This window comes from Temnothorax americanus, unplaced genomic scaffold, assembly GCF_048541705.1.
Source record: "Temnothorax americanus isolate GAGA-0224 unplaced genomic scaffold, ASM4854170v1 Scaffold103, whole genome shotgun sequence".
Taxonomy (NCBI): Eukaryota; Metazoa; Arthropoda; class Insecta; order Hymenoptera; family Formicidae; genus Temnothorax; species Temnothorax americanus.
The window spans coordinates 95,076-117,076 of record NW_027509235.1 but is presented as its reverse complement, the minus strand read 5'-3'; the positions used below and the strand labels follow the sequence as shown (position 1 = coordinate 117,076).

Genomic DNA, 22,001 nt, shown 5'->3' with positions numbered 1-22,001 from the left:
TGTCTTTAAGTCCTTTTTCCGGCCTCTAAAGGTTAAACTATTTTTTATATTAAAAATCTCTTTTTGTTTCAATAATATTCGCTTAAGAATGTAAAAACTGGTTAAAGAGTTATATATTTTGACCAAACTGACTTTAATATCGAAGATTCTTACAAGCTCGACGTTTCGACACTGGTTTTGTGTCCTTATCAAGAGATATCTAAAAGTACATAACGAAGTCATTACAGCAAGTTGTTACAAAAACGGATGTCTCACGAGGAACGAATAATATCTACCTATCTACTCATGTTCACAAATTATTTTAAAGTTGTTGCAGTTGTATAACGTTGTCAAAAGTTCTTAATTAAACAGAGTCACAATCCAGAGAGCCGTGTCATAGTGTCATAGCGAGAGTCATAGTGTACACGGAAATGACTGGTGACACGTCATTCCGAATCGAGAGACAGCGATCGACTAATCATCAAAATACAAAGTGACTCGGTCAACAGAATAAAAACATACACATAGAGGGAGATGATTAGGTAGCTCTTATGATTCTGTCGTACAGCGGATTTAGATTTTCAGTGTCTTTCTTTAAATTAATCGTGTTTATTTGTTCTTTTTTTATGTAAAACATCTCCGCAATCTCTCTTTTCCTTACATTTCCAGACACTGAAAATCTTAATCCGCTATACGATAGAATCATAAGAGCTACCTAATCATCTCCCTCTATGTGTATGTATTTATTCTGTTGACCGAGTAATTTTGTATTTTGATGATTAGTCGATCGCTGTCTCTCGATTCGGAACGATGTGTCACCAGTCATTTCCGTGTACACTATGACAACGGCTCTCTGGATTGTGACTCTGTTTAATTAAGAACTTTTGACAAAGTTATACAACTGCAACAACTTTAAAATAATTCGTGAACATATGAGTAGATAGGTAGATATTATTCGTTTCTTGTGAGACATCCGTTTTTGTAACAACTTGCTGTAATGACTTCGTTATGTACTTTTAGATATCTCTTGATAAGGACACAAAACCAGTGTCGAAACGTCGAGCTTGTAAGAATCTTCGATATTAAAGTCAGTTTAGTCAAAATATATAACTCTTTAATTTTTTCACTGACAAAGAAAAGAATTGTTAAAAACTGGTTATTTTCAAGGGAGTGTTTACACCCCTAAAACCATTTTTTAACCTCAATAAAAAATTATTTTGTTATTAAGTCTTACTATTCTATTATTATGCAAAGTTTTAGATTTTTTGAATTTTTGAATTGCCGAATGTCCTTTCAGTTTTTCATGTGGATTATGCGATTTTTTACATCAATCGAACACCTTGTATATGTTTTTGATTGACCTTTTATACACACGGGTGTCTCATGGTTCGAAGTCCATACATTAAGAGTGTGTTATTGAAGTCATTTAGAGTTTAAATTGTTTAATAAACGTATGTCCGTAAATGCTTCCTAACAGAATTACAACCATTGAAAGTTGATGTAAATATTTGAAAAGGAAAGAAAAAAGATATTTAATTTAACTTGTTCATTTACAAATGTATTACAAATTTTGTTCAAAATTATCTCCTGCAGATTCAATACAAAGTCTTGCTAAATGTTTCAAATATTTACATGAATTTTCAATGGTTATAGTTCTGTTAGGAAATTATTATGGGCATATATTTATTAAACAATTTCAACTTTAAATGACTTTAATAACACTCTTAATGTATGGACCTAGAGTTCTGAAACACCCTGTATAATACATGTGCTTGCACGCGCGCGCATGTGTGCGTGTGTTTTTGACCGCAAAATATAACTACGAACGAAAGCCATCAGCATTCGTTGCGCAGGATAATGGTTATAACACAAAATTCGCACAATTTTTGAAACACTTGCAATAATGCAATGAAGAAAGAAGAAACTGTATACTCAACGATTTTATCTATATACAGGGTGTTTCCTAAGTAATGTCGAAAATTCCTTGGACATTACTTTTTTCTTTAAAATTGTCCAAGAACTTGGAGAACTTTTTTCTTTAAAATCGGGTAATTATGCAGTATAGGGGACCATCCTCCGATGATCTTGACCTTGACATATGTTGTCAAGATCTTGTGAATAACCTTTAGAAGGTTTTAGCCCTCGGTCATTGTTTGTTAAAAGTTATTAACGAAAAATTTTGAAAAAATTTCTCAGTTTGTGTCAGTGCTAAAGGAAGTTATTTGCTGGTATGTGTATAGACAGTACACATGTAGGCGGGAGTAGGACCTCGATTCGCGTGGAAAGTTAAAAAACCCATTTTTTTCTTCTTTTCTTGCTTTATGTAGAAATTCTTAATATCTGTAACAGAAACAATTTGTTAAAGCAGAGAATAGTTAGTATATTGAAAAGTATATATACAATTTTATAATTTAAAAAGTATAAATACAAAGTATTCTTTGCTTTAAAATAAGTCGTTTTATTTTTGACCCAACTGGCCAATTGAAACAAGATTGCACGGCGTTTCGACCGAATTCCAGTCCTTATCAAGTGCTTTAATTCAAGTTACACCGATCCGCATAACAAACTTAATTGCATCGTTGACGTGGTGTCCTAACAACGTCAAGACAAACGCAAAACTAAACAAAAGAGAAAATAATACATTTAACAATAGAAAAACTATACAAAATCATTACAATATCGCGCTAGTCAAAAACAATAAAATCAATTAACACTGTAAAAATTAGTTAAAAGCTTACAATTCTTATGCGTTCCAAAACAAACGGTGAAATCAAAACGTCACCAGCCATATCAAGGCACAACGTCCGAACAGTAAGACAGTCAAAGTTTCAATTGGCCAGTTGGGTTGAAAATAAAACGCCTTATTTTGAATTATTTGCTGGCGATGGAAATTGTTTTGTTTATTTTTTGCTTTACCCAATTTTTCACGCGAAACGAGGTCTACCCTAGGTAGGAGGGTGATATAATTTATGAAATAAATGACACTTGTAAGTAAAATAAAAGTAAAATATTTTATTTGGCAGAATCTCATAGAATACCAACATTCGTTGCAAGGGTAAGGAAAACTGCCAAAAACCTTACCAGTATTCATAAAATAAAAGTACATTTTGTTATAAAATGATATAAGCATTGTACTTAATATAAAAACAAAAATAATATTTAAATATTTGTTTCACAGAAAATAAAAAATTAATAACATTTTAAAATTATATAAACACACAGTATTTTTAAATATTTAATAATCAAATAAAAGTAAAATATGTATATTAAAACAAACGTATTAAATACTATTAAATAAAATACTATTAAATAACATAAAAATAAAATTTTATTTATTATTAAAAGAAAATAAATTATATTAATATTTACTTATATATTAACATAAATAACATAAATATTTATTATTTCTCATTAGATGTGTTTGTATATCCATATAATTTTTGTGAATTATGCAGTTCAAGATGCCTAGGATCAGTTTCAAAATTAATACAATTAATGTCTTCAGCTTGAAAGCTTGACCGAACTATGCAAATTGCAGAAACAGTATCGTTAGATAATCGGTTTCTTTTTTTATTTTTTACATCAGTTACTATAGAAAAAATTCGTTCGGCCTCGACATTTGAATGAGGAAAACAAAGAACTACTTCGACCAATAACTTTAAATTTGGAAAGATTTTTTTCTTATTAGAATCTTTATATTCTATTATTTTACCCCACATATCATCAATGTCTAAGCAAGCTAATTCTTTTTTTGCTCATTGTTAAAAATTCTTGGTAAAATTCTCCATTCAACATTTAATTTACTAATATCTATATCTTCTACAATCATGGCAATATGAGTTAAATCTTTAATTTTTATTCTATTTTTATCATAAAGAGCAATCTGTTCTAAAAAAGTTAAATGTTCAAAAAGAGGATCCTTGTATGGTAAACGTTTTAGCATTTCTTGAACTGCCGTTTTATAAAAAGCTAAACATGCTAATTTCATTTGATGTCTACATTCCAAAGATAATTTTTCTAAAAAATTTTCACATTCTGGTCCAACATATACATTTTCCAAATGTAATATATTTTGTTCGTCATCTAAATTTAAATTACTAATATCTTAAATTTACAGACATAAAATTTTGAGTTAATTCACGAATTAATTGTTGGCTAGTTTCTAATAATTTGTGAAGTAAAATTTTACGCGATTGAAATAAAGCATTAAAAACTTATTAAAAAAATTTAATACATATTTTAAAAATAGAAAATATGGTTTAATTGTGTTATCGTCTAATTGTGATAAAATAATTTCCGCAGATTTTGATTTGTCTTCAAATACTTCTACACTGAAATAATGTTTTAAAACCGCCCAATTTTCAAGAACTCTAACAACGCACTTATGTAAACTGAGCTATCTAGTATTTGATAATTTTAATAACTTATTGCTTTCCACATTGAAGTATGTTTGAAATTCTCGCACTTCTTTTTGCACTACCCGAAATATAAAGTATAAATACTTCTAATTAAATGTTCACAAGATGAAGGTAATTTAACGCAAGCTATACTAGCTACAATCGCGGAGGAATGGCAAATACATCTTAACATTACTAATCGCGGTGCTTCTAATTTTAAAAGTTGCATAAAAGAATTATTGCATCCAGTCATTACTGATGCATTATCACTTGCCAATTCGACAATATTTTTAATTGGAATGTTTTTTTCTTTTAAAAGTTTTTTGAAAGCTTCAAAAAGTTTACTCGCGGAACAATCTTTCGCATTTAAAGATATTAATTCTAATAATTGTGTCACCACTTTTTTACTTAAAGGAGAAACATATCGAACAAGCACGCACATTAATTATTTATGAGTCTGAAATATCGGTACTCTCGTCGATTAAAATAGAAAATTTAGAAGACTGTAAATTATCAACAATTTTTTCGACTTCGCGTTTTGCTATTACATTTTTAACAATATTTGTACATTTAAGTCGGCCTGCTGACAATTCCTGTACAACTTTAGGATCTACACAAATATCCTTCAATAGTGGAATTAAGTGATCTGCGATGTCAAAAGTGATATTGTGTTCAGCAAAAAATGCTCCTAATTTAATTTCGGCTCGTTTGACTTTATCTTTAAGTGACAATTCTGGTAATTTATCGTTATTATCAATTTCTATAAAATTTACATTTTTTATATGTTTGACCGTCCGTGAATGTTTAACCAAATCTGTTTTACAACATCTGTATAATCGAAAATCTTTTCAATGCGTAAAGATTTCCTGGTTTCGAATACTGGAACGGTGCGAAATAAAAAGTCGTATTTTTGAGCCAAGGGAAATGATCCTTTATTGGCTCATGGGGAAAAGCCTGTTACGGCATAAAAACCCCTGAGAACGTGTACAATAACAATCAGGACACAGATTGATAACAAGACGAATACGTGTAATTATGGTGACACTCGGTGTCGTTAACGGGGCCCCGTATATTGAGACTCGGCTCAATAGCGCGTTAGGAAAAGAGACTCGGCTCTCTCGCGTGCTCGAGACTCGGCTCGATCGCGTGTACGAGGCACAGCTCGATCGTGTATTCGAGGCTCGGCTCGATAATGTAATACCACGTCACTATATCAATATCACTTCGTCATTATAACGATAATATTATAATATACACAATACATTTGTAAGACCGAACATCTCCGCGTCGTTTCCAAGACTAATTAAACTTCGCCTTTTTTTTGACAAATACATCGCGCACGGCAATCTTGAAGCCGCTCGAAAAATGCCACTTCTTCTCCCTTCTCTTTTCTTGACGGTAACGCTGAATGCTGAAGTATGCGAAATTACGCGCGAATACAATATGTTGCGATCAATAAATTTACACATATTAATCCTTTCTTAAAAATAAAATGCAATAAATAAGTCCGCCTTTGATCCACGGAACATTCTCCCCCCGTTGAGAGTAAACGATCAACAATTTAACAACAATAGATAATGTTTTCCATATGAACGTCGTTTCATACTTTCTAAAATTGTTAATTGCGTAAACAATATTACAATATTCGATACGTTTATCACGCAACTCGAGAAGAGATTAAGAAAGGTTCGGTAAAGGACAAATAAGCTTCGCATTGCGTTTGAAAATTCCTTGCGCTGTTTTGATGGTCGCAACTCTGACCACGCCGTCGTCTCCGGGGTGTATCTCCACTACTCGTCCGAGAGGCCACCGCATACACGGTTGATTTTTGTCTATTAAAATGACAATAGCATCTCGCCGAAGTCCGGCATCAGAATTGGTCCATTTTTGACGTTTTTGTAGTTTGTTTAAATATTCGGTGTGCCACCTGCGCCAAAAATCTTGACGGGTTTTGGATATTAATCTCCATGATGTTAAACGATTTTCTGGAACAGAAATATAATTATCTTCCGGCAGCATAGTGAGAGGTTTTCCTACAAGAAGATGAGCAGGTGTCAATGCGAGTGGATCATTCGGATCGGTTGATATGGGGCATAAAGGTCGCGAATTTAAAATGGCTTCGATTTCTATGGCTAAGGTGTTTAACTCCTCGAAAGTGAATAAAAGATCGCCTACTACTCGTTTAAAATGATGTTTAAAAGACTTTACCGCCGCCTCCCATATGCCTCCGAAATGAGGTGAGAGGGGCGGATTAAAATGCCAAGAAATTTTCTTCGTTGTAGCAAAATCGCCAACTCGTGTCTTAAATTCATCAGATTTGACTAATGCGTATAGTTCACGAAGTTGATTATTGGCACCAACGAAATTCGTACCGTTGTCAGAATATATGTTTGCTGGAATGGCTCTTCGTCCTATGAAACGTCTTAATGCGGACAAGAATGCTTCTGTTGATAATTCACTGACGATTTCAATGTGTACGGCTTTTGTCGACATGCAAATAAAAACGCAGCCATATACTTTTACACGACCTCGATTTCGCTGCTTTCTTTCTTTAATAAACATAGGTCCAAAAAAATCGATACCTGTATGATGGAACGCGGTGTTCTCTTCAAATCTAGATCTCGGTAAATTAGCCATTTTGTAATTAACGGGCGATGCACAGAATCGAATACAACGTACGCAATGTCGAATGATTTTACGTACTTGGTTTTTTCCGTCAAGAAGCCAAAATTTATGACGAATCGTGTAAAGGGTGGACTGAATTCCTGCATGATGATTTTTCTCATGTGTTTCACGAATAATTAAATCAGTGACATGATAATGTGAAAGCAGTAAAATTGGATGTTTTTGTGAAAGGGCGATGTTTGCATTTTGCAGCCTGCCGCCGACACGGAGCAATTTTGACTCATCGATTATAGGATTTAAGGTGGCCAGTTTTGTGCCCTTCACTCTTTCTGAATTCGAAATACGATTGATTTCGTCCGAAAAATGCGCCCTTTGAATCAATCTTAGTACCCGCTGTTCGGATTCTATGGTTTCTTGTACAGAAAGTGCACCCTTATTTCGATTTGAGAGTAGCACTCGCAAACAATATGCGATGGTACGAATTAACTTCGTATAAGAAGAAAATCTTTTGAAAATGTCATCTGAAATAATCTGTGACGCTAGACAAACAGTTTTCTTTAAGCCGGGTAATTCCATGATGGAAGTTTCGAGAGAGATTGGCCAATTCGCTTCGGACTGACTAAGCCATGATGGACCGTTGAACCAAGATTTGTTTTTCAAAAATTCTCGCGGAAATTGACCTCGCGACAGCGCGTCGGCTGGGTTATGTTCCGATTTAACGTGTTGCCATTTGACATCTTTACAAACTTCTTTAATCTCCTTGACACGATTTGCTTCGAACGTTTTGAGCATGCTCGGAGATTTTTTTAACCAATGTAAAACGATCATGGAATCTGTCCAAAAAATGAACTTATCAGGTTCGAAAGTAAACGCTATCTTTGCTTCACGATATAATCGTGCTAGTGTAAGCGCTCCATTCAATTCAAGTCGAGGCATTGTCATGTCCTTAATAGGAGCGACGCGCGCTTTAGCGCAACACAGACGCACAAGTATATCTCCCCGCTTGTTACGAGATCGTATGTATAAACAGGCTCCATAACCGAACTTACTCGCGTCGCAAAAACCGTGAACTTGAATTTCGATAGGTTCATCGACCGTCAAACGTCGATCAATAGCTAAATGATCAATTAGATCAAGCTGATTTACGAATGATGACCATGAGGAATATAACGCGCTGGGTACTGACTCATCCCACGAAATTTTGGCCTTCCAACATTCTTGCATTAAAACCTTGGAAGTTAGAATAATCGGACCGATTAATCCGAGGGGATCGAAAATTTTGGCAATTTCCGAAAGAATGCGACGTTTAGTTACTCGATCAGATAGTTGAATAGGTATGACTGTATAAAGTAATTCATCTCGACATGCGTTCCAAGAAATGCCTAGCGTGTTCAAAATTGGATTTTCATTGATAAGAAACTCGACATCTACGTTTCTTTCATTCAAATTTTCAAGAGCTCGCGGATGATTTGATGCCCACTGTCTTATATTGAAACCACCGCGTTTTAGAATCTCGATAGTTTCATCTCGAATCTGTATGAGCTTCTTTAAAGTTTCTGCCCCGGTTATAAGATTGTCTACGTAAAAATCACGTTTCAAAATCTCAGCGCCGACGAGAAGATCGACGCCTTCATCAATCGCGAGTTGTATGATCGTCCGAATGGCAAGAAAAGGGGCCGATGACAGACCGAAAGTTACAATATTTTTTACAAACGTTCGAATTTGACCCTCGTAAAACCAGAAAATTTTTAAATAGTGTCGATCGTCGGGATGTATCCAGATTTGTCTATACATCTTTTCAATGTCGGCGGTGAGAACGTATTTGTGCATGCGAAAACGCACCAGATGTTCAAACAATTTGCCTTGAATCGTCGGACCGATCATTAGAGTGTCATTTAAAGATATCCCCTTATTAGTCTTTGTTGACGCGTCGAAAACTACGCGTACTTTAGTTGTAACGCTCGTGGATTTTATAACCGCGTGATGGGGAAGATAATAACCGCCTTCCGATTCTTCCGTTAACAAGGACATGTGACCTAATTCAATATATTCGTTCATCACACGTTCGTATTCTTGTTTAAGTATCGGATCAGCCTTGAATTTTTTCTGTAATCCGTAAAAACGACGCAACGCGATCGCTCGAGAATTTCCGAAATCCCTTTCCACCAGCTGAAATGGTAATCGCACAATGTAACGTCCCGAACAATCACGCGTCGTGTTCTGGGAATAATGATTTTCGCATTCCGAAATGTCTGGCGATTTAAACCGATTAGCAGTAATGTCTTCCAATAACCAAAATTTTGCAATTTGTTCCGTCAAATCTGTCAACTTGCATGAAACGATGCTCTTTCCGCCGGCCGCGACTATCCCTCCGACGACGACCCAGCCGAGCTGCGTTTTTTGTAAAAGTAAATCACAATTATCTCGTGAGAGATTAATTTGTCCGATCGAAAGTAAGGATAAGGTCGCTCCAGAACCGATGATCATGTCGACTGAACGAGGTAAATGAAAATGAGGATCCGCTAGTTTTAAGTTAGCTGGTATGTTAATCGATTCGCGTGGAAATACTTCGTCTGGAATTCTATCTGCAATTTTTGGAATTATTAAAAATGAAAGTTTTTTCTTGAAGTCGTTGTTGGTTGAATGAATGACCAATTCAACTGTACCGTTTGATGTTGTGTGCATATCGTTAATCGCACCGATCTGAACGGAACACGGGTGTACGGGTAATTTTACCCTTTGAATAAAATCTTGCGTTACAAAATGAGCCGTTGCACAAGTATCTAATAAGGCGCGACACTGGATAAAATTACCGTGAGCATTTTTAATACGAATTACTGCGCTCATCATTAATTGCGATTGTAAATTTCGCGAAAATACTTCAAAAACGAGTGGTCTCTGTCATTCCACTTTGGGCTGCGATATCGTTGCCTGAATTGCAGAATTCGCGGACTCGACCTTGGGAAATCCCTGGTTTGTAGAAAAGGATTTGGAAGTCGGATTATGCAAAAGAGTGTTGTGATATTTATTGCACATTTTACAATGCGACCAACTACAATTGCCAGTATGCGATCGAAGACAATTTTGACAAAGCTTAGATTTTTTAACGAAATCCCATCTGCGTGGTATCGTCAGTTTAATAAACTCAAGACATTTAAAAATCGAATGTTTTTCCTTTTTGCAAAAAAGACAGTTCGAAGGCGTATTAGTAATTAAAGCGTGTGCACCTACATCATCTTTGCGCTTTTTAAACGAAGATGACTCCCCTTTAGAGAATTGTCGCTTATTGCTGACTCCTAATTTAGAACGCGGCGCGTCTTGCTCAAGCGTGAAAATGCGGAATGCAGTCTCAGAAATAAACTTGTACAATTGCTCGAGAGTCGGCGAAACATCTAAACTAAGAGTTTCTTCCCACTTCGTCCGAAAGTTTGTTGGCAAAGCCCGTTCTATTATCCGAATTAATAAATGCTGATCCGGATGCACTCCTAACGATGCGAGCATGTTTACGTGTTGTCGCATGTCATCAACGAGCTTTGTCAAATCTTTATGTGTAGCTTTACCCGGTACTGACAGATCAATAATCGCGTCGAGATGTTTCGCGATTAGAATTCGTTTTCTCTCGTATGAATCGTTGAGAAGTTTCCACGCATTTTTATAATTTTCCCCGCTTACGTCGTAAATTGAGACCTTGTTAAATTTAAATAAAATTTTTTAATCTTATAAAATTGTTATTATACATTCTTTTCTAATTGACACAATGTAAAGATTTTTCAATGTAGTGCAACAATTATTTTTTGAGGCAATATACATGTTCTCTCTGTAATTGGCGCTCTAACTTAAAGAGATATCATTTCTTTTTTGTAATTGTAATAGATCACTTGAAGCGCGACTTTTCTTTTTGATAAGGTAACATAATTTTGTGACGTGTATCACTTGGGTTATAATTTTTCGGAAATAAAGATACTACTGCTTAGATTTTTTCGAGATTTTTTGAGATATAAAGATCTACCACTTGTTACTTAGGTTTTTTCGAGGTATAATACTACCACTTTCTTTTTTTTTTTTAGGTAACAACATATACACTACTATACGTGTACTTGGCGCCTTTTTTTACCTTTTTTTAAAAAAGGTAATTTTGTGCGGATATCACGCCTTTTTGTAGTATATTACGCATTGTATAAACAGTATGTACAGGATAAAGCTATTTGGAGGTATAATACTACCACTTTGTTTTTTTCGAGGGTAACAACATAACAGGGTAACGGGTAACAACATAATACATATACACTATTATGCGTGTACTTGGCGCTCATTTTACCTTTTTTTAAAAAAGGTAATTTTGTACGGATATCACGCCTTTTTGTAGTGTTACGCAACTTAATCTTATAAACAATATATCTTATAATTTCATAAACCGTATATAATACAAGGTATGAAGCTAAAAGTGTTACGGACTATTATTTCTAAAGAAAACAACAATTTAATATTTTGCTCAGTTTTTAAAAAATAATAATTTGTAACCCTTTTAGTTGTACACCTTGTATATATTTTTCAATTTCAACATAAAACATAATCGCAATAAAGCATGATTAATGTTAATAAGTCGTTAACTGTAAAATTCTTTATTTATTTTTATTTGCGTGTCTTACTGAATGTTGTTCGCAACTGTATATGTACCGATATCTTCAGGTATCGATATTTTTGATAATTATTTTTACGTCAGACATAATTTTAATTCATACAATTTTTATTATGTCTAAACATAATTTTAATTTGTCAAATTTTTATTAGGTCTGGACATAATTTTAATTCAGTGAATTTTTATTATGTGTCATGACATAATTTTAATTCTGCCGCTAGGGAATTTTTAAGTCGATTCTTATGAATCAAGGTTGAATTCGATGTCTAAGTGTCCCAGGTTGCCGATGGCGAGGTCCACATAGCGCGCTCTATAGTTTTCGGTGTCCAGGTGTATTAATACCTTGAATTTGATGGCCACGTGTTCCAAGTTGCCGATGACGAGGTCCACATAGTGCGCTTCGTAGTTTTCGGTGTCTACATGTATTAATACCTTGAATTCGATATCTACGTGTCCTACATTGGGTGCGTTCAGCCGATACTTTGCTAGCCTAGCAATCGTGAGCAGTCGCTCGTTTTCGCTCGTTTCTTCTTTTTTGACTTACTGGATTAAAAAGAGAAGAAACGAGCAAAAACGAGCAACTGCTCACGATTGCTAGGCTAGCGGAGTATCGGCTGAACGCACCCATTCAGATTTAAAGTTATTAATACACCTAGACACCAAAAACTATGAAGCGCATTATGTGGACCTCGTCATCAGCAACCTGGGACACCTAGACATCAATTTCAAGGTATTAATACACGTAGACACCGAAAACTACGGAGCGCAATATGTGGACCTTGTCATCGGCAACCTGGGACACCTAAACATTGAATTTAACATATTATTACACCTGGACACCGAAAACTACGAAGCGCACTATGTGGACCTCGTCATCGGCAACCTGGGACACGTAGACATCAAATTCAACGTACGATTACACCTGGACACCGGAAACTATGAAGCGCACTATCTGGACCCCGTCATCGGCAACCTGGGATACGTCGACATCGAATTCAAAATATTAATACACGTAGACACCAAAAACTACGAAGCGCACTATGTGGATCTTGTCATCGGCAACCTGGGACACCTAGACATCGAATTCAACGTACAATTACACCTGGACACCGAAAACTATGAAGCGCACTATCTGGATCTCGTCATCGGCAACCTGGGACACGTGAACATCAAATTCGAGGTATTATTACACCTAGACACCGAAAACTACGGAGCGCGATATCTGGACCTCGTCATCGGCAACCTGGGACACGTGGACACCGAAAACTACGGAGCGCACTATGTGGACCTTGTCATCGGCAACCTGGGATACCTAGACATCGAATTCAACGTACGATTACACCTGGACACCGAAAACTATGAAGCGCATTATCTGGATCCCGTCATCGGCAACCTGGGACACGTGGACATCGAATTCAAGATATTAATACACGTAGACACCAAAAACTACGGAGCGCACTATGTGGACCTCGTCATCGGCAACCTGGGACACGTAGACATCGCATTCAACGTATTATTACACCTGGACACCGAAAACTACGAAGCGCACTGTGTGGACCTCGTCATCGGCAACCTGGGACACGTGGACATCGAATTCAACGTATTATTACACCTGGACACCGAAAACTATGAAGCGCACTGTGTGGACCTCGTCATCGGCAACCTGGGACACGTGGACATCGAATTCAAGGTATTAATACACGTAGACACCGAAAACTACGGAGCGCACTATGTGGACCTCGTCATCGGCAACCTGGGACACCTAGACATCGAATTCAACGTACGATTACACCTGGACACCGAAAACTACGAAGCGCACTGTGTGGACCTCGTCATCGGCAACCTGGGACACGTGGACATCGAATTCAACGTATTATTACACCTGGACACCGAAAACTACGAAGCGCACTGTGTGGACCTCGTCATCGGCAACCTGGGACACGTGGACATCGAATTCAAGGTATTAATACACGTAGACACCGAAAACTACGGAGCGCACTATGTGGACCTCGTCATCGGCAACCTGGGACACCTAGACATCGAATTCAACGTACGATTACACCTGGACACCGAAAACTATGAAGCGCATTATCTGGATCCCGTCATCGGCAACCTGGGACACGTGGACATCGAATTCAAGATATTAATACACGTAGACACCAAAAACTACGGAGCGCACTATGTGGACCTCGTCATCGGCAACCTGGGACACGTAGACATCGAATTCAACGTATTATTACACCTGGACACCGAAAACTATAAAGCGCACTATCTGGACCTTGTCATCGGCAACCTGGGATACATAGACATCAAATTCAAGCTTGATTCATAAGAATCGACTTAAAAATTCCCTAGCGGCACTTTCTGCCAAGCATAAAGAACCTACTTTTCCGTTGACTCAATATTTATTATATATATACCTAATTTTTACTTAAATAGAAATCTTCCTCCTGACCGATAAGTTTATCGACCTAATTTTGAAATACGCGCGCGATATCGAAACTGGCGATACCTGCGCCGCCAGCGTCGAAAAAGTGAAAGTGACGTTTCTCTGATAGATCGCGGCGTTAGGAGGAGGAGGAGGAGGAGTATCTTAAAAATAAATTTTCACATTTGGACTTTGCGTCGCAATATCTCCGCTCGTAAGGCACGTAGCGGAATATTATGAGAGAAACCCCCCCCTAATTGGACCCCAAGCTATCGATCAAGCCTACTTAGAACTTGATCCGTTCACTCGTTATCGAGATCTCAACATCTCGGGTACTCGCAACCCGTCGCGTCGCGTAAAAGAGTCACGGTCGGTCTCGCTCCGCGTGTACTTGGCGCGAGACACTACCGTGTCTCTTGATCTTATTCAGAGCGTCGTCTCATAACGAATCTTTCAAATACAAGAACTTTTGTAAATTTGTAATATCCTGTAACGAATCGATCATTGTTATGAACGTATTTTTAAATGATAACCATTTTTTTAAATTACCGTCGAATTTTGGTAGTTCTGCAACTGGTAATTTAATGCGATGCGTGTTATTATCGACTGGGATCGAGGTCGCATTTAAATTGACGGCGCGCGAATTTGACGCTGGTGCATGTGATTCTATTTTGCTCGCAATCGCGTAATATCGATCCTGTATTTCGTTAATTTCGTTTAAATTTTCATCTGCCGGATCGCTCAATGCGAGCTCGTCATGCAACTCTTCGTAAGCATGGAAAAGTTCCGTTATTCGATTTATTCGCATCTTTAAATTTGCCTCATCCAATCGATCCTCCGCTACTACTTTCTCTAAATTGGTTAATTGAGCCTTCAGCGTTGAACGCTTCTGGCTGATGTATTTTGCACGACTCATAATGAATCAGAAGAAAGTCGACTTTATAACTTGTCAGAAAATTCAATGTTTACTTCGGAGATAAAATAACGCAACTTCAGCTAACAGGATAGGATCGATTATCACGGGCATGATGAAATCACAATTTGATAAAAATTTGCGGCGTTACCAAGACAATCCGAATACAAATTCATATGTCACGGAAAACATCAACGCATCGCGCATGGACGAAACATCTTTCCATAAAATTTTAAATTTTTTATCCATCAATATTATTCAGACGTGAATTAAAGAACGAAACTCAAAATCGATTTCACAATTAAAGAATGAGTTTGTCAAATATGAGATGCATGTATTTAGGGTACTTAGCTTTCAAACCTCGAAGGTCTCTGCGATGGCTCGGACGAGGTGGAATCCGGGAACGACTGGTCAGCGTGTAATAAGACGTCTGGATAACGATGTTGAATATCCTCTTCATGAGTTCATACCTCACAGGAGGCACCAAAATGTATAATCGAAAATCTTTTCAATGCGTAAAGATTTCCTGGTTTCGAATACTGGAACGGTGCGAAATAAAAAGTCGTATTTTTGAGCCAAGGGAAATGATCCTTTATTGGCTCATGGGGAAAAGCCTGTTACGGCATAAAACGTGTACCCTGAGAACGTGTACAATAACAATCAGGACACAGATTGATAACAAGACGAATACGTGTAATTTGGTGACACTCGGTGTCGTTAACGGGGCCCCGTATATTGAGACTCGGCTCAATAGCGCGTTAGGAAAAGAGACTCGGCTCTCTCGCGTGCTCGAGACTCGGCTCGATCGCGTGTACGAGGCACAGCTCGATCGTGTATTCGAGGCTCGGCTCGATAATGTAATACCACGTCACTATATCACTATCACTTCGTCATTATAACGATAATATTATAATATACACAATACATTTGTAAGACCGAACATCTCCGCGTCGTTTCCAAGACTAATTAAACTTCGCCTTTTTTTTTTACAAATACATCGCGCACGGCAATCTTGAAGCCGCTCGAAAAATGCCACTTCTTCTCCCTTCTCTTTTCTTGACGGTAACGCTGAATGCTGAAGTATGCGAAATTACGCGCGAATACAATATGTTGCGATCAATAAATTTACACATATTAATCCTTTCTTAAAAATAAAATGCAATAAATAAGTCCGCCTTTGATCCACGGAACAACATCTGATGGTCTTATTGCATGCAGTACATATTGCTTTATTTTCTTGGTGGTAAGGAGCCAACCATCCTTTAAAAGCATTCTCATCTAGCCATGAAGAATGGAATTTCCGAGGAAATTTTCTAATTTTACGTTTCTTAATTGCTCCTTTTTCATTTGAATCTCGATCTGAATCTGAATCCATATTTAAGTAAATAATGTATACTTACTTTATCCTAGCCTATCCTTACGTCGAGCCCGATTACCCTTGGGTAGAAGACACCTCTCTAACTCTCTACTCCTAATCCGAAGAAATTTGAAAAACCCCCCGCCAAGGCGCCCATCTACCGGCAGTCGGCGGTACTGGTACCGGCACTGTATTCGGTGCCTCACCCCACCCGTCATCGTCGCGCATGCGCGAAAAACCGGCCCGTCCACGGTCGTACATACATACAGATCTTGCGACTCTGGCGTGGTGGGGGTGAAGGCCGTGGCACATAGAAAAACTTAAGCAGTAAAACTCAAGCAGTAAGCAAATCAGCCAATCACAATTAAGAACTTAAGGCACGGCCCTAAGCGGTAGCGAATCCATACCGTTGATTTCTTACTGCTTAAGTTTTACTGCTTAAGTTTTTCTGTGTGCCAAGGCCCTGACTCAGATATTGAAGCAATTTTTAGTTGTTCGCATCGCGTCTAGACGTGTCGCTGCTATCGAGTGCCCCCGAGTGACATAACCTGTGAATTTCTCGTGTTTAACAGCGTCTCTCTGCTCTTCTCGTTAGCGTCGTACCGTTCGCGTAATTATATCTCGGAATCTCGGAATATACGTATAATTATAAGTGTTTAGTATTTTTGATGAATGTGTGAAAAATGGGGAGATCGTGCGTCATATGCAAGTCGAGTTATAAGAACACGACCAATAATTCGCTGTTCAAAGTGCCGACTGACTCCGAAATGTTAAAACTGTGGCAAGCTGCAATACCCGGTGAAATAGAGTTGAAGACGTCTCATTTTGTTTGCAAAACGCATTTTGAGACTAAGTACGTGATCACAAAGTATGTGAAACGGGATGTTAACGGAAAAATCATTGCTGAAGTAAGTGATTCTCAGGAGATTCTTTTGCAACATGTCAATTTTGATTTTTATGTACTGTTCATTTTTATTTTGTATAAATAATATTTATTTTGCAAGTGTTTTAAAACTTTACCAATCGTGCAGTACTTGTGTTCACGCTGTCCGATCAGATTCCTCTTCTCAATCTTCATTGACGAAACTCGTCGATATGAAATCTCGTGGCGGATTAATTCACGCCAATCTGAAATTTTTTTTATCTTATACGTCACGTAGAAGCATGCTTCGCGAAACATTCCTCCCAAATCAACGTGTTCGATTTGACGTTGGACAAAGTTCTCGAGACGTACGAGTTCACGTTTCCATGCAAAGAGCACGCATCCGCTATTTTATCTTTTGCTCTAGTTTATTATATCCGTTTGAGGATGAGGCAACATGCGCATCAAGAAAGTTTGAAGTTAACAAAAAAATTCGTTGTAAAAAAGAAGCTATCAAAACTTACGAATCAATAAAGTTATATTTTTACAGGTAATAATCGTGAATATTGTAATAGTGTAATTTAATTATCCTTTAATTATCCTATCCTATCATATCCGTAACGCAAAAAATAATTTCAAATTAATAGAGCGCTTGCGTCGTTAAAGAGAGAAAACTCAGTTTATCTCTCTCACATGGAGGAGCACTCGATAGCTGCGCCTCTTTCGGTCGGACGCTGAACTATCTAACGTGTCTTCGAGAAGTGAGTCGCCCCCCACCATGGGAGTTGCAAGACCTGTATGTAAGACCGTGGACCCGTCTAACAACACTGTACCCCTGCCTGCGGGGGAGGGGCATAGTCCCTCTCCCGCCTATATGTGTATTGTCTATACACTGTCACGTCTTTTTATTCATTAATCGCGCACGAGGCATAAGACAGATCAAAAGGGGAGGTAAGGAGAGAAGAATGACGAGCCTCTCCAATGGTCCCACGCGCACGCGCGCGCGCGCACGGTCCGATAATTACACTCGAAATGAAAGTTGGGCGCCAGACGCGTATACTCGCGTCCACGAATTTACACAAAAATCGCAAGATTCATACGCTAAACCACGATATCTAATTTTGTCGATCGTGCGAGAGAGCGGCTAGTTCGACCTAACGGCGAAGGCGGGGTTAAAGTTGGGCAGCGCTAAAATTCGGCGGGTTGACGGAAAAGCAACACACAAAGATGTAATAATAAGTCAATAACAATATTTATTATACGCTTAGCAATACTACATATGAGATCGACTGTTAAAAAGAACTGAATCAATTATTACAGAATAAGGTAAATGTACCTACTTGTGACAATTTAAGATTCTCGCATGAATTAATAAGAGAGGAAAATACTTCAAAGTGATTCCAATCAAGAAGCAATTATACTGAACTCAAGATTAATTATTTTTGTATCGAAAAACTTGTTTTACTCGAGTTTTAAACATAATCTAATAAATATTAAAAGAGAAATTGCAGACTATGTAAATGGATGCATCAGTGACTGCCTGATTTAATTTTGATATATCGATATATCGATCAGTGATCGTCGTTTCGGTTCAATTAGTGGTATATTGTATTTGATAAAGAAATTACTCAATAATTGAATAAGTAAGTAAGCAAGTAATTTGAAGCCCTGGTCACAAATCGGCATAAAATCAGTATAAATCGATATAAAACACACGATGTGTTAGTTAACCCAGAGTGACAGCGTTGTCGCTAGAGTTTTCTCTCGAGCATACATTGAATATTTTTTTGTTTACTCGTACAAATGCAATTTACACCCATCTAGAAGCGTATGGAGATGGGTATTAATTATGGTTTTTTTTTTTAAAGCAGCAAAATTTACTGCTATGACTAGTTTTCTTGAGCCTGTCACTGATGAATCCATATGTGTTTTGTTGCACCGCTTTATAACGTTCGCCTATATACTCAAAACAACCAACCTTTCTCGGAACCCACGAATGGCCACGAATAGTACAGATCTTAAACTGATCCAAATTACCGACAATTACAGGGAGAGCTCCAACTTTGAGTAGACTGTACAGAACTTAAAAAAATTTATACACAATTGAAATATGCACGAAAACACATCGCGCGAGTGTTGATTTCAAGACAAAAATCGAAAAAATTAAAAAAATACATTTTTGAGCTGTCACCTACCGTAAACGTTTGCTTAATACAGAAGTTGTACAGTTTGTATGTACAAAATAAGATACATTCGTGTAATATGAACAAAGAATACCGTACATGAAAAACTAAAATTAATAACGTAACAAAAAAGTTTGAGCTTTTACTACTATTTTGTGCAAAAGCACATGCAGGTTTATAGGATAAGCAGTATTGCATGTAGCGAGAGATGGCTTCGATGGTTTCGATGGCGCAGCGATCGAACAAGGACAGATTACTATAGTTAAACAAGGACAGTTATAGAGAAAACAGGATTAGAAATGTTGACATTACCGACATCGAGGAAGTTCGGCCTTCGCTATAGGATCCTCTTAAGAGTCTCATTAAACTTATGCTCCTTTTAATCAGTAAGATCAGCCGCAACCCGGTACATAGCTGGATTTTCCATTTTGGCTTTTAAAAAATTTATAATAAATAAAATACGGACTCGCAGCTAAGCAACCCGACAGAGGTCGGTAGTGTTACTCCTGTTGACCCTTAAGGGGATGCTGGAGTCTGTTTTATCGACAAAATTACTATTTTTGTAGTCTCAGTCTTTCGTTACATTAATTTGATGGAATTGAAAATGCTTCTCCACGATTGCAGTACATATATCAATGATCTCAGGAAACTCTTTTTTGTATGGAAAATCAGAAATAATTACAGATTTACAGATTTCCTTGCCTACTTTTATCTCAATATGGCGTCTCAAGTTTTAGACGAGCTGTCAACTCATCATAACATGTATGTACTTTATATAACAGTTTGCACAGTTTGTACGAATGTTGAAAACAAGTGCCCTGGGATTGAAATACGCGAAAGAACATTGTCGAATCCTCTAAATCGAGATTAGAAGTCTAATATAACAGTATAGTTTATACTACGATTCGTGCGTATGTGTGTGTACCATAACCTTGTCTATCCTTGTTTATATCCTTGGCTATACAAGGACAGATATACGCCGGTAACATAGAAAACAATCGAAATTATCGACATCGCGCGAGTTCGGCCTTTAGTATAGCATCCCCTTAATCGTTTACTGATAGTTTTGCGCACTAATAGTTCTTCAACGCTTGTTTTTGACGACGTAACAAAACTGTGACTGTGTCGTGCCAAACGTCAGATATACTATCGTCATCAGTAAACATGCGCTTGATCTGTCACTGGTACCGACACGACCGCCTCATTTCTCATTTTTACGAGTATTTGTTAGTCAAATATCATTAAAACCATATATCAAATCGTGGCTTATTAATCGCAAAACATGATGAATGTGCTTTTTGAAGGTGAATTATTTAAAACTTCTGACTAGTTTAATAAAAGTCCGCGAGTGATCACAGATATGATCAGGGTCACAACAAATAGGTGTGTTTATTACCTTAGCGGAAATTAAAAATTAATCGGAGTAGAATGATTGAATAGTGGAAATTAAATAATTATTTTGAATCAAGTAATTGCACTCAAGAAATAGCAGAACTACATAGTTGAATTAAAGAGGAAATCGAATATAAGAGTTAACAGAATTCTATAAGAAAATTGCATTGAACGTGGAATACTAGCGGTGAACGTAAGAGAGAAAACATCAATTACGAAGTGTATTAATGACATATTACATGGAAGTAAACGCAAAATAATAATAATAAATAGCATTAAACAGAAATTAGAATTACATGTAAGAGAACTGAAAGTGAAATACAATCGAATATGAGATCATTGCTGCGCCACGCTCGGCGCGCAAAGATTCGACGTCCGAAACCGCGATTACGCGAATTGTTCTACCGCTGCGGTATGCGACGCTGGAAGAAGACGCAGTGACTCTAAACACAACAAAATATAGTACGACTATTAACACGAAAGTATGACACGCGCGATAACAGTTAAGACGACGCAAAATACAGTGCGCGATAATACTAAATAGAACACACAATAATACAACGTAATATAGCTTGCGATGACACTTAATATAACGCGGGATATAGCAATTAAACCAAATACAACGCAAAATAGGGAACGCGAACGCGAAAGCGAACACGAGTACACCGCACGACACTAATGGCGGATATACGATTCCCGTACTTCGGCTGCTTTGCGAACTCCCCTCGACGAATCTATATCGGAGTTCCTCGCGCCTGATGCCGAACGCCAACGCTAACACCAAAATTACGCCTTTTCGGCGATTTTCACGAATGAATCGCGTGTTGGCATCAGAGCAAACGTGACCCGGAGGGCTAGTTTGTGGCTTCACAAAGAGTTTAAGGCAACCTCACCAGCGTATGAACTTCTCTTTTGCGCCGCTGCTCTCAATCCTCGAGGCTCAGGCCAGAACTTTGCAAACAACACGACTTGTCACGCCGGAGGATAACCATCACATGGATTCTCTAACTTCTTAATGACAGTTTCGGTATTGTTGCGCAGCTTTTTTACTATGTATAATATACCTGCGTAACGATACCGAAACCGTCATTAAGGAGTTAGAAAATCCCCATGCAGGAAGAGATCGAGCGAAATTCGTTCGATAACGAAATCGATGGCGCGTCTCACCCAGGAGTTGCGCGGACCTTTTGCGCGATATGTTACGAGCGAGAAGCCACGTAATGTTA

General features: G+C 37.6%; 1 protein-coding gene across 4 annotated transcripts in view; it reads left to right on the top strand.

Annotated features, from left to right (window-relative positions):
- The window catches only part of Ack (activated Cdc42 kinase), a 72,487-nt gene that overhangs the window by 40,280 nt on the left and 10,206 nt on the right, over positions 1-22,001 (top strand). The window lies entirely within an intron of this gene.